We start from the raw sequence: 13304 nt of genomic DNA on the forward strand, positions 1-13304 counted from the left end.
CTTGAGAGCAAACTACTTCTTTGATGATCTTCCTTCACAAACAAGAATACACAAAACTCACTCAAAAGCTCAAATATGCTCTAAAATGGATTGGGTTTGCTAGGGTCAATATGAGGGGTGGAGGTTGATAAGAGGAAGGGTTTTAGGGATATAAGGGTGTTTAAATAGTGCACAAACCCTAAATATTAGGGTTTTGGTCCAGGCCACGTATGCCCAACATACCAGATGTACGCCCAACGTACTAGAGCAAGTTTAGCTACTCCCAACATGTAACGCCCGCAGATCCGGGCTAGTCAATTTAGAGGCAATAGGGGTCAAAAATGACTTTTCAACAAAAGATTATTTAGAATGAATATTCTTAACCAAGTTTTAGAATATGTCACAAGGTTTCCGTACATATAAAGAACGCCGAAATCCGAGTTATAACGAAGAAGTTATGGCTCGCCGAAGTTTTACGGCAAAACCGGCACGGCACCGGAAGACGTAAATAGTGAATTTACGATAGAAGACTTTTTAGCCTTAGCAATCTAAACAAAAGTCATAGAATATTTTAAACTAAGAGCGTCGATAAAAAGAACGCCCAAATCTGACTTCGTATGAGGAAGTTATGATTTTTCTAAGATTCGGCTTAGCAGTGTACAGCCCGAAACTCGAATTTTAGTTCGAGCGATTTTTGGCTTACGTGAAATAAATGAGAGTTGAAGATCTCATTAATAGGAACTCAACGGTAAAAAGACAGACGAAAACGGAGTCCGTATGAAGGAGTTACGAATTCTTCGCGGTCATTTAACAGTCTAAACGCCTCGTACTGTTAAATTTAAGATCGGTCGAGAATTAGCCGACGGAGTCAAAATGAAAGTTGTAGATATTATTTTTACCTACGCGTGGATATAAAGAACGTCAAAAACGGAGGTCGTATGTGAAAGTTACGGATTTTAGAAGTCGGAAGTGTGTTGTGCGAAAATGGGTGATGTGGCACAATCTTGGCCATTGCTTTCTCCCCAAGTCTTGCCACTAGATGGTGATATGTGGCACCAAGTTCAGCCATTTTCACCCTATAAATACCACCTCTCCCACCCTCATTTTCTTCACACCTTTCCCATTCTTTCTTCTCTTTACTCTCTCTCTAGAACCTCTCTCTAGCCCCGAAATCCCCCGAAAAGCCTAGGGAACCTCCCTAGCACGAGGCGGAAGCCCCAGAGTGCTCGACGGCTCCGATAAGAAGAGCTTTTCGCCTCGGAAACGCTGCTCCAAGCAAAGCCTGGTTTTCTATAAAACCCGCTGTAAGTGAGCTACGCCTACACTATTTTTAATATAGTTTTTATTTAATTATATTAACGTTATTAAGGACATATAATAAATACTTGGGCTATTATTATGGGTTATATAAGTATTTTTTTTAACGCTTATATAATAGTAATAATAGTTAGACTATTAATTAGTCTCGGCGAATAATAGACTAAAATCTATTGGTGATAATACTAGGTTTCGTCGAAGGAAATTATTTTAAAGTAAACGAAGCGCTGTCCGAGTACCGAGTCACCACCTTCTCAGGTGAGTGCATAGTCCCTTTGATGAACATGATTTTAATACAAGTATTGATTGAAGTATTAATTATATGTTTATGTGCGAGTTAATTGATGTTGCTTGAAATTCGTGTTAAAGAACATACCTGATTATATTTGATAATTTAGGATAAAGAGTAGACCTAAATTAAATATGAGGAATATTGGGTAGTATATTCTCACGAGTACAAGTGAGTTAAACTCAGAGAATAGAAGTTAGTATATGTCACTTATCCGGGAGTATGGATTAGACATAGTCATTGTCCCTAGTCCAAGAATATGGATTAGGGATAATCATTCGTTAATCCGAGAGTATGGATTAGCTATTGTCCCTAGTCCGAGAGTATGGATTAGGCATAATCATTCATCTTTAATCCGAGAGTATGGATTAGTCATTCATCCCTAGTCCGAGAGTATGGATTTGGTAAATTCGTTCATTTCTGATCCGAGAGTATGGAGTAGGTAAAACGACTAATCTTAGGTCCGAGAGTATGGATAGCCTCGTTGCGAGGATCGACGGGGTGGGATAAGAGTTGTTTATATATATGTATGGTGAAATTGTATATTTTGTGAATTTTAAACTATATATATGGTATAACATTGTGGGATTGAAATCCCTATGTGCTCACCAGGTTTCCCAACCTGACCCACTCAGTTTATTTATATCACAGGTGTTGATATGAAGTGACATTACACTGAGAGATTTAAAGAGATGTAGACCACTAGTGTGAATAATTGTAAGTTCTGTTTATGCTTATGTTCCTGTATTAACGATGACATCCCAAACGTTTTAAAATGAAATAAATACGTTTCTTCGAAAATGTTTTAATAACGTATTTACCATGTTTTTCTGGGAACAAATTCCGCAACCTTTTTATAAAATGAAGTACTCTGATTTTTATAAAGCATAAACAAAATCGGTCTTTTCTGGCCGTGATTTTGGGGATGTCACACAACATACCAACATGTATGCCCAACATACTCACTCAACCCCCATAATTACAAAAATGTCATTATGGACCATTTGAAAAGAATCCTCATACCAAGGGGGTAAAAGGTAAATACCTGAAAGAACAAGATGTTACAAAAACACTATTGATAATTTCAATTATAATAACTAATAAAAGATTTGAAAAAAAATAATATTAATTTATAGAAATAGAAGTCTTGTCTATAAGTTTATAATAATTAGTAAGGATTAATCTCTCTCTCTCTCTCTATATATATATATATATATATATATATATATATATATATATATATATATATATATTAATTTTATAATGATTAGTGAAAATTGAAAATTCTCTGTCTCTCATGCTTGGTGATGGGTCTATTGCAGGGTTCTGGGAGGATGTGTGGTGTGGTGGTGTTGTATTCAAGTCAGTTCAACAGGTTGTACGCCTTATCTACAATCAAAGATGGCTGTTTTTGCGATGTTTAAAACTCTACAGGGTAGAGTTTTACTTGGCAATGGCATATTAGAGGTGGTGTTGAATCCTTGCAATTTGATAATCTTATGAATCTTTTGTCCTTGGTAGTTTTGACTTTTAACCCGGACAAGTGGTCTTCGGATTTTGATTCTAATGGTAGTTTTTCGGTCAAGTCTGCAAAGAGACGGATTGATGCTTCAACATTACCAGTAGGAGGGTTTGGTACTCGATGGAACAAAAATGTCTCTGTCAAAGTTAACATTTTTTGTGGCGTATTTTATGGCAGCGTTTACCACTTAGATCGACTATGGTGGAAAGAGGTGTAGAGTTGGACTATATTCTTTGCCCTATTTGTCAAACTGTTCACGAGGATGTAGCCTATTTATTCTTTCATTGTGACTTGGCTTGTCAACTTTGGAGAAGATTCGGTTTGTGGTTAGATTTGTCGATCCCCGACTTTATGGATCATTCTCATTTCATTACTAGGATTGATTCTACTTCAATGGCGAGACGGGATTGTTCGATTTTGGATTCAGTGTGTATGACGGTTCTTTGGGTAATTTAGTAATATAGGAATTTGGTTATTTTTTGCCCTTCTATGTGCAAAAACATAGTTTTTGTTAAACATTATTGTTGATTTATCTTTTCGTTGGTTTTCCTATAGGAACAATAAGGCTAATCACAATTTGGAATATGTAGTTGCATAATCCAATGATGCCTTAATTTTGTATTTCTTTTGCTAGCTCCTAGCTAGCCTTTTTTTTGAGTAATATATATATATATATATATATATATATATATATATATATATAGTTGTGAATATTCAATCTAACGTTTATATATTTGATAAAAGATGATTTTGTACAATACAATATAAATTTGAATAGTATGAAAAGATAAAATAAATTATATGAAAAAAAACATGATCTTTAATTATAAATTTGGAAACCATCATTATATATAATAATCAATATATGTTGGTAAATGTATGATTGTTAAGTATAATTAATATATGAAATGGCTTGGATAAAATAAATAAAATGATAGATGGTTAATTGTTCTTCAAGTAAAAAGTTATTAATTTGGTAGAAAATCACATAGACATTCTTATTATGGTATAGTACTATCAAAGTATAAGGTCATAACATAAAAAATGAAAAAATATGTTGTTCTACGTGTTTGAGTCTCGATCAAATAATATTTTCAATAAGTAATTGAAAATGTACAAACCACCACATGATTTAAAACGATGTTTTCGAAAATAAAACTTGAAACTTATCGTGTATTACTTGACGTCAGTAAACATTAATGCTTTATTGTATCACGAAGATCAAAGATAATTAACATTTATGCTTGCTTCCCTATCAAAATTATTGCTTCAATATTGAATCTACAATGCCAAGTGTTAATCATAAATTCCCTAACTGCAATCTTTAGTTAATAAAACGATGTAGTTTCATGAGGTTTAATATCTGAGTTTAGATGGAGCTGTAATGTATATTGATTTTTCCCATATATATATATATATATATATATATATATATATATATATATATATATATATATATATATATATATATATATATATATATATATATATATATTATAAAAGAAATCTATCTATTTCTAAAAATAGATTTAATATAATAATATTATTTTTTTAAGACGTCCAAACCATTAAGCTAATAGTACAACAAAACATTAATAAAATGATATCAAAGTTTTAAATCACATATCTTTAAGATCTTATCTTTTCTATGGTTTTGACTTTTGACCCGTCAAAATAGAGTTACATTGACTCTTTGGTTGCTTTTGACCCAATCCGTCTCATAAACCTAATTTAAGTCTCCTGAGATCATGAAAAATATCTCTCGATTCTGGTCGAGCCCTCTCCTATATACAACGTCGTCGTAGCAATTCAACAAGTCACCACCATACCATCGCCATTAAGCATCCATCATCATCTATCATACGACATTACACCCTTGGCCCTAATATTACCAACGTCTTCCTTTTACCTACAACCATCCACAATCACCTACATCGTATCATCTCACCTTAAAGCTAGACCCAATCTTTCTTGCTTCATTCACCCCCCTTATCTTCAAAAAAGTCACTCTGCCTCCTTAGGTCCACCAACGCTACTAATCGTCTCTGGTCCAACTGATATGACTTCGATCCTCCAAAAACATTTCCCATACATTATAGTGTTATAACAGGTAAATTGACAATAGTTTGTAGTTAGGCATCATGGTAATTATATTTTGCACTCTATCTATTCGATCAAGTGCTTCAAAGGGTGTTTAACATATATATATTTTTTTAATGAGTTTTGGATCTAAGAGAAGATAACGAGTCTAAAGGGGGTGAGGTGTGTGGAGGTCGCCACTAAAGAAAAACCACAAAAAAAAAAAAAAGACAGCGATGGAAAATCAGGGTTCTGTCAAAGCCAACCTCGGTTCCTATTAGTTTTCTTATTTTCAATTATCAATACAACTTCTAATTTTGATTTTGTTTTCTATTCTACTTCTGATTTTTTAGCAAGTGTCGCCAACTTCCTATTAGATAAGCATTATAAGTTTCCAATTAGCTTATAAATGAATATGTTATTGATATCTTTTGGTATAATAACTTATGCATCAAAGAAATGCATATATGATTATTTTGTTGGAATGAGATATTATTAGCTGAAGAGTTAATTTGTGAGATTAATCTGAAATTAGTTATATGGATGTATTTGTTTCATCCATGTTTCCGGCAATTACCACTATCTGAAACACAAACGCCAATGTATCTATCTTTCAAAAACCCAACTCTCTAAGTGTTTGTTTAACTTAGAGTTCCAGTGGGACTTAGATCCATGTTTTGAGTTGAAGATCCATGCATCTCTTTCACTTTGAAATCCTAACTGTTGGATCTACTCTGCCTTTGGCTATTATTTCTCTTATCATCATGTTTTTAACAGGGAATAAATAGGAATGAAAATGAAGAGATTACGAGGAATTGCAACAATTTCATTATGGAGCCTGCCTCTTGGATCTCTCAAGTCTCAACAAAGAACATGCCAAAAATTTGTTATCAGGTGCATGTCGAGCAATAGAAATATTTATATATCTTGTGTTCCTTGAAATATAACATATATTTATATGTCTTGTGTTCCTTGAAATATAATATGATTGCGAATGCAATATATTGTTAAAACATGTTTGCACCAAAAAGAACTAATTGCCGAAACAAATTATTCATCGCCATATATATATATATATATATATATATATATATATATATATATATATATATATATATATATATATATATATATAGGGCATGGGGAATATGTGGTTGTTATGTACCTAATATTAAGTATAGAACAATCAAAAACTATATAATTTTAATAAAATTCAATCAAATATCTCTAGCATATTTCTTGTATCTTCTATTAGAGCTTATGTTAGGCTTTGTATATATTTTTTATGAAGTTTTATAAGTTTAATTTTACACCACAAACTGTGTATAATAATATTTTACCAACTACATGTATTTCGGTATATTGAAATTTAATACAAAAAACAATAGTGAAAAATAGAAATTGTTCATTAAAAACTCCATAAACCTCTTCCTATAATCCATAAAAAAAATATTAAAAACAATGCAAGTATACATCAGGTAGGTGTCAGAGGAAGTTATGAAGCTTCTACTAGATGTCTAATAAAAAACACATTCGAAATACATAAATGTTGAGGATGAATTACAAAATAAAAAACAAAATATGCTCAAAAGCAATAGAAAAGGCTGACAGTAAAAGAAGATTTGTGTTTTTAATCAATATGAAGTCAATTTAGATGGTTTTATACCTAATATTGCATACATGACATCCACATATTCACTTTTCGTATATATATACACACACACACACACACACACACTAGTCGTTTACCCACGCCAAGCGACGTGTGCGAATTTTTTGAACTTTTTGGACCAATTTTTGGCATACCTAATATTTTTATCTCTTTCAGGGGCCAAAAATAGTTTCCTTTTTGGATTCGATGACTAGCTTTCAATGATTAGGTTTCCTAAAACCTTTGTAGTAAAATAAAATACACTCATTCGGCAGCAGTAGTGATTACTAATTTACTTGTTGGAGCTTTTGAATTGTTCAAATGACTAAGTTTAATTCAACTAGTTAAAAAATAAAATTAATTCTTACTGCAACTACTAAGATATGTAAAGAGAACATGACATTTTGACAATAAAATTAACAATATCAACTTACAACTTATAATGAATTAATTTTAGAAAAAGAATTATACTAATTTTATACTTTTATACATTTGGTTGTGTTACTCTATTAGTTAAGTTGTTCAAATTATTTTCATAATGTTTTGTTCTTGACGTTTAACTTTATTTAAATATTAAAAAATTAATTAAATTTCCAAACAACAACACCATTAAAAAAAATTCACATGGTGGTACTATTTCTTTTACATATCTATATTCCATCGAAACACTAAAGTTCTCAAGATTGAGATAATACATAAGATAATTTTTTAAATATATATTAATTTTCAAACTTTTTAAATATACATATGCAGACTTCATCCTGCAACTCTTAACACATCTACCACCAGCAATGATAAGTTTCAAAACACCAATGTTCAACTCAAACTCAAACCTCAATCTTGGCTAAAATAAACTAAATACAAATACAAAATGAATTTCAAAACACCAACCTTCACCCTAAAAACTCAAACTTCAATTTTTGCTATAAGAAATTAACTACAAATATGGAGGCTTGAACACAATAGTATTCTTTAATTGGATCCGATTTGGATATTTATTTTTGAAAAAAAAAAACATTTTAAAATTTAAATACCAACCATATTTCTTTTTTAGCTCTGTCATTGAAGAATCAGAACGTCCATATGCTCTTCATGTATCCGAGTGAGCAAAATTCTAGATCTGATGATGGGGATGAAGAAGAATAATGAAGTTCATGGTTATGGGAATATGCCGAGACAAATCTTCTTTTATTGCATTATAATCAACAACACTTAAAGAGTGTATGTACAATAACTACTTACTCCCACTTAATTCAACTCATTGCTAGATTGGAACCATATTAGGTGCATGTATAAAATCCAAATAGCAGCAGCAGGAATAGGTTAGAACCATATTAAGGTTAGGTTTGTACGTAACAAAAGCCTATTTTAATAAAAACTCTAGCAACATCATCTGTCAAATTGAAGTGAATCTCACTATGGAAAATTTAAAATCAAGCCCATAAAGACTATACAAGGGTAGAAAGGTGTCACACCCCAAAACCGGAACGACGGAAATGTTCGGGGGTGGAGGTCGTCATGTTTAGTATCAAAAGACATGCATCATAATAAGCAAATTAATAAACAACCATTTCATTAGAAAGAAAGTGTTTACAATGTGTGTGTTCACAAAACATAGAGTTTATAAGCAAATAGCAAAACAAGACTTGGAGCTATACTGCTCCATCTTCTGAATTCCCAGCGCGAGTACCTGTCTACTAGTTCCCTGAGAATACAAGTTATTTGAAAGAGTTTATCAGTAATTAAGCTGGTGAGTTCATAAGATTTTAGTGATGTAAGTAAGTTGTAGAAAGTTGTTGTAAAATTTAGCAAGTAGTAAGTTATGTTTAGAAAAGTTCGCTTGTTCCTTCAGAAAATCCTATATTTCCTGTTTTGATGAAAGATGAGTAAAAATGACTCTACAATCCTTTCTATGAGTAATAAATGGATACAAGTTATATAAAACTCACAGTAAACAAGCAATAAATTATGTGTATCTGCCCTAAGCCCAAAACCAAACAAGGAACAGGGAATGAGGCGGATGACACACATTTCATTGGTTGTTAGATCCTTGTTGTATATAACCCTGGTGTATTCCCTCGGTACTCACGGAGTTAACTGTAATAGTTCCTTTATAATTTATGAAAAGGTTCCTTAAGAAAACCCTTATTTCTTATAATAATATAGTACCACAGTGGTTCCTTCTATAATCACTTAGTTTATACTAGCTATATATAATCTAATATCGAATAGATAGTTAATTGTGTGAATCTGCCGTAAGCCCACAACCAGACAAGGAACAGGGAATGAGACGGAAAGCACACATCCAACTACCCATTTGATATTAATTATATATAACCTTTGATGTATAAACTAAGGTATTGTATAATTAACTACCTAAGGCCCTTTAAAATGATGGTTTCATAAAATAGATTAAACCCTTTACTGGTAAGTTTCTAGTTTTGTATAACCAAAGTTCTGTTTTGAAAAGTAAGTTTTGTACTAGGAAATTGTGCATTGAATTAGTGTCCTATGACCTGACCCATACCTGGTACCCCTTATGATGACTTAATGGATACGGAACATATATATAACTACTATCGAATGGATAATAGGTTGGGTGAATCCGCTCTAAGCCCACAACCAAACAAGGAATAGGAAATGAAGCAGAAGGTACACATCCTATTACCTATCAGATTTTATTAATATATATCATTTGATGCATACATTAAGGAATCATAAAGTTAGAATTATGGTCCCTTTCTACTAAATGTACTAGACCCGACTGTTATGTTTGTCATTTGAAAAGATGTATGTTTTTCCCTAGTTTATAACTATCTTGACTCGAAAATAGTTTGCATTAACTTTCAAGTGGAATTATCACTTTATGAAAGTAATGGGAAAATATAAGTACTCAGTTGTCTTATGAATTGACATCCTGACGTACTAATTACCTTAAAACATATTTGATTTATTAAGGTCATAATGTGAAGGCTAGTTCCCATACTAAACGCTCTCCCTATTAAAAGATTCTGGGAACCAAACGTGAATTCAGCAAACGAGTTGCTAGGTCGTGTAACTTCACACTAAAGTTATATGATCATGTATACCCAATATAACTATCACCTTTTGTTTTAAACAATGCGTTAGTGATTCATTGGTATAATTAGATCCTGTAGTTATCCCATGCTATAGCACCTTATTATGTTTGTTCTGTTTTAGTATGTTCTTTCTGTTATCGTGTATTGTATCTTCTTCCCTGTTTCTCTTTATTGTGTGTTCTCTTATGCTATCGTGTATTGTATCTAGTATGAACTGAACCTCTAAACTACACCCATTATAGTTTACTAGTGTTTTACTTGAACTGTTATTGAAAAGACTCATTTTACTACTAAGTTATGCTTTTACTTTTAAAAATGGAGTTTTGATAAACTAAAAAGTAACATAACTTTAAAAAAGTTTTTGAAATGTTTTGATCACTCATATAAGGCATAAGCAATCTTTTTGAAAGATGTTTAACAAACATTTACACAATTACCAGTGTGTTCAACTTGTATTCCCCCCCCCCCCTTAAAAACATTTAAAATAGTTAAAAGATTCATTGCGGGGTATAAACTCACCTGATGTGGGTGAATCAAACAAATACGTGTGTAAGGATGAGAAGCTCCACGAATGAACTCCCGAGACTTAACGAGTCCTAAATGACATATAATGGCATATATTTATATAAATATAGCGTTTAGAAGCAACCAAATGCAAGGAAACACTTCGCGGGACTAGGAAACACTTTGAAAAGTATTGGAATCACATGTGATTCACTAAAGGGGAGTGTACGGCCACATGGAGGAGTGTACGGCCAGGAATGTACGGCCAGGGAGTGTATAGCCATACACTCATGGTAACATGTGCACAAAATCATTTTCCAAGGGTAGGGATGCTTGTGGGACAATTGCTCTTCAAGTCTTGACGCTAGAAAGGCATTTTAAAGGCACTTTAAGGGTGTTTTGAGGGGTGTACGACCACACATGGGTGTACGGCAGTACACACCTCATGATCATGAATGTTGGGCATTTTCTATGTGTTAATCTAGTGTTCTAACAAGCATTAAGCATAGGGAAGGAGTACTTACGATATGAAGGCTCAAAAGGGTTCAGAATCACCAAGAACAAGTGTGTGTTCTTGGTGAGGCTTGAAGATCTAGCCAAAATATGTTGTTAATGGATGGATCAAGAGGGTGTTACTAGTTTAAAAAGGATTAACAACAAATCAAAACGAATGAAAGGCTTACATTCTTGAAGATCGGGATGAAAAACGGATGATAATTGAGAGAAAACTCGATGTTTTTGACCTTGAAACTGAAGAATGACTTGAAAATGAAGAGAATACATACATATGGAGGGGTGTGTATGGCCCAACATGGGTGTATGGCCATACACTCATGTGTACAGCCGTACACTACCTCAAACAGAGTGTATGGTTGGATTTTGGTGTTTTACGTGTACACGATCCAATCCTTTACTCAATGTTTGGATGTACTGAGCTTTGAACCTTTGAACCTTTGAACGGACTCTAAACAAGGCTAAATGATAGTAGGAACGATTCTGACACTCAGTTGGGTTGACTGTTGGATTCACAAAGCAAAAAAATTTCAGGTTATCACAAAAGGTCATTAAGAAACAAAAATTACTTCTTTTCAATATGCTTCATCAAGCACACCAACTAATGATCAAAGCTTGAAGGGCACAAATGTCTATTACCAAATTCATCACTCCTACAAAACACAAAGAGTTTTAAGTGAGCATTTAAATAAATTCATATCTTACATATCTTCTATGGGAAAAATGTCATTAAATCATCCAATTAATTAAACTTTCATCCATTGTAGCCAAAATCCATGTTTAATAAAATCAATCTCAATTCAATTTATCATATGCAGCACCTAGGTTATAAATTTGTTAGTTAACCTTAGATTAGTAAACAAACCGGATACAAATAAACAAAAAAGAAAACAGAGTAAACAGAAATCACCCACACAAAGGTGAAATTTATCAGGTTCATGAAAAAGCAAAGCTGGCGTTGGCAGAGACATGGTCTGTAACAAAAAAAATCATAAAATCAACATATTTACAATTTCAATCGACGTTCTTGGTGGAGCCGGCTACACTGAAAACCATAAATTAAGATAAAAAGAAGTAACGAAAGACAGTGAATGCTTTGTCTCTTTGAACCTAGTGGCAAATAGCTAATCTGGAGTAGATAGATTTACCTGGAAACTGTAATAGCTCCATATATTCCTCTTGTATGGGTGGTTGAAGAATGACGACTCTTGGTCATGGCCGAGAAGGAAAGGGAAATGCGAAGGTGAGGAACGGCGGCTAGGTTTCTTTTGGGTCCAAGGTTCAAGGTTTTGAAGATTGGACGTTGGCATCTGCGGATATACAGGGGCAGGTTCGATATAAAGGGTAATGTGAAGGCGGAGTCAATGATGGTACCAAATCAGAAAAACAAAACCCTAAATCGATGTGGTCCAATGCTACTCGAGAGAGATACAGAGATAGATAGGAAGGAACATAAGAGAATGTTGTGGTTCGCTGCTGCCCGAGGATAGTGAGATGGTGGTGGAGGTAGTAGCCGGTGATAGTGGTGCAGGTGATAGTCGATGATGGTGTAGGTGTAGAATGAAAGAGTGATATTGTGCGGCGATTTCGAAATAGAGAATAAATAGTAGAGGTGGGAGAGGTTTATATAATTGGCGAAGAAGATTAATAGCGGAAGAAAGTGCTACATAATGGGAAGTTTGTTGGCCAGGATTAGTGATGGGACCGAGTCAAGAGCCATCGGTTTGGCAGATAATATTTATATTGTTTTTAATGCATAAAATAGTTGTAAATGTTGTTTTAGGGGGTATACCTATTAAAATTAAGCAAAATCTTGTAAATGCTTTTTAAAGTGTATATATATATATATATATATATATATATATATATATATATATATATATAAAGTGAATATACTGTAACGCCCCGATTCTCAGGTATTGTTTTAAATAAGATTTCTTGGGTTAAGTCGTACTCGACGAGTTGGTTGCCCTACTCATCGAGTAGCAGCAGGGTGGGATCGCGTGTTACGTGACCTACTCGACGAGTCCATATTGGGACACGGCGAGTAGGAGCTGGAAAATGAAACCCTAAATCCCAGGGTTTGAACCCCTATTTAAATGGACCTTAGCCTCCTTTGGACCTCTTTTCAATTCTAAAAGAGTCCTTAAGAGCCCTTATTCGTGTGTGTGTGCCTTGTGTGTGTTTGAAGCTTGAAAAGATGATCTTTGGAAGGAGAAGACTTGGAGGAGAAGGAGATTGGAGCATTAGAGTGTGGGAATCAACACTCATCTCAGCAACCATCTTCCAGAGGTACCCAAATCGCCATCTTTCTTGTGGTTATCTTCCATTGGTTGAGTTTTAGGGTTTTTCTTGGAATATCAAGTTGGT

The sequence above is a fragment of the Lactuca saligna genome, chromosome 5, assembly GCF_052625555.1.
Source record: "Lactuca saligna cultivar CGN05327 chromosome 5, ASM5262555v1, whole genome shotgun sequence".
Classification (NCBI taxonomy): Eukaryota; Viridiplantae; Streptophyta; class Magnoliopsida; order Asterales; family Asteraceae; genus Lactuca; species Lactuca saligna.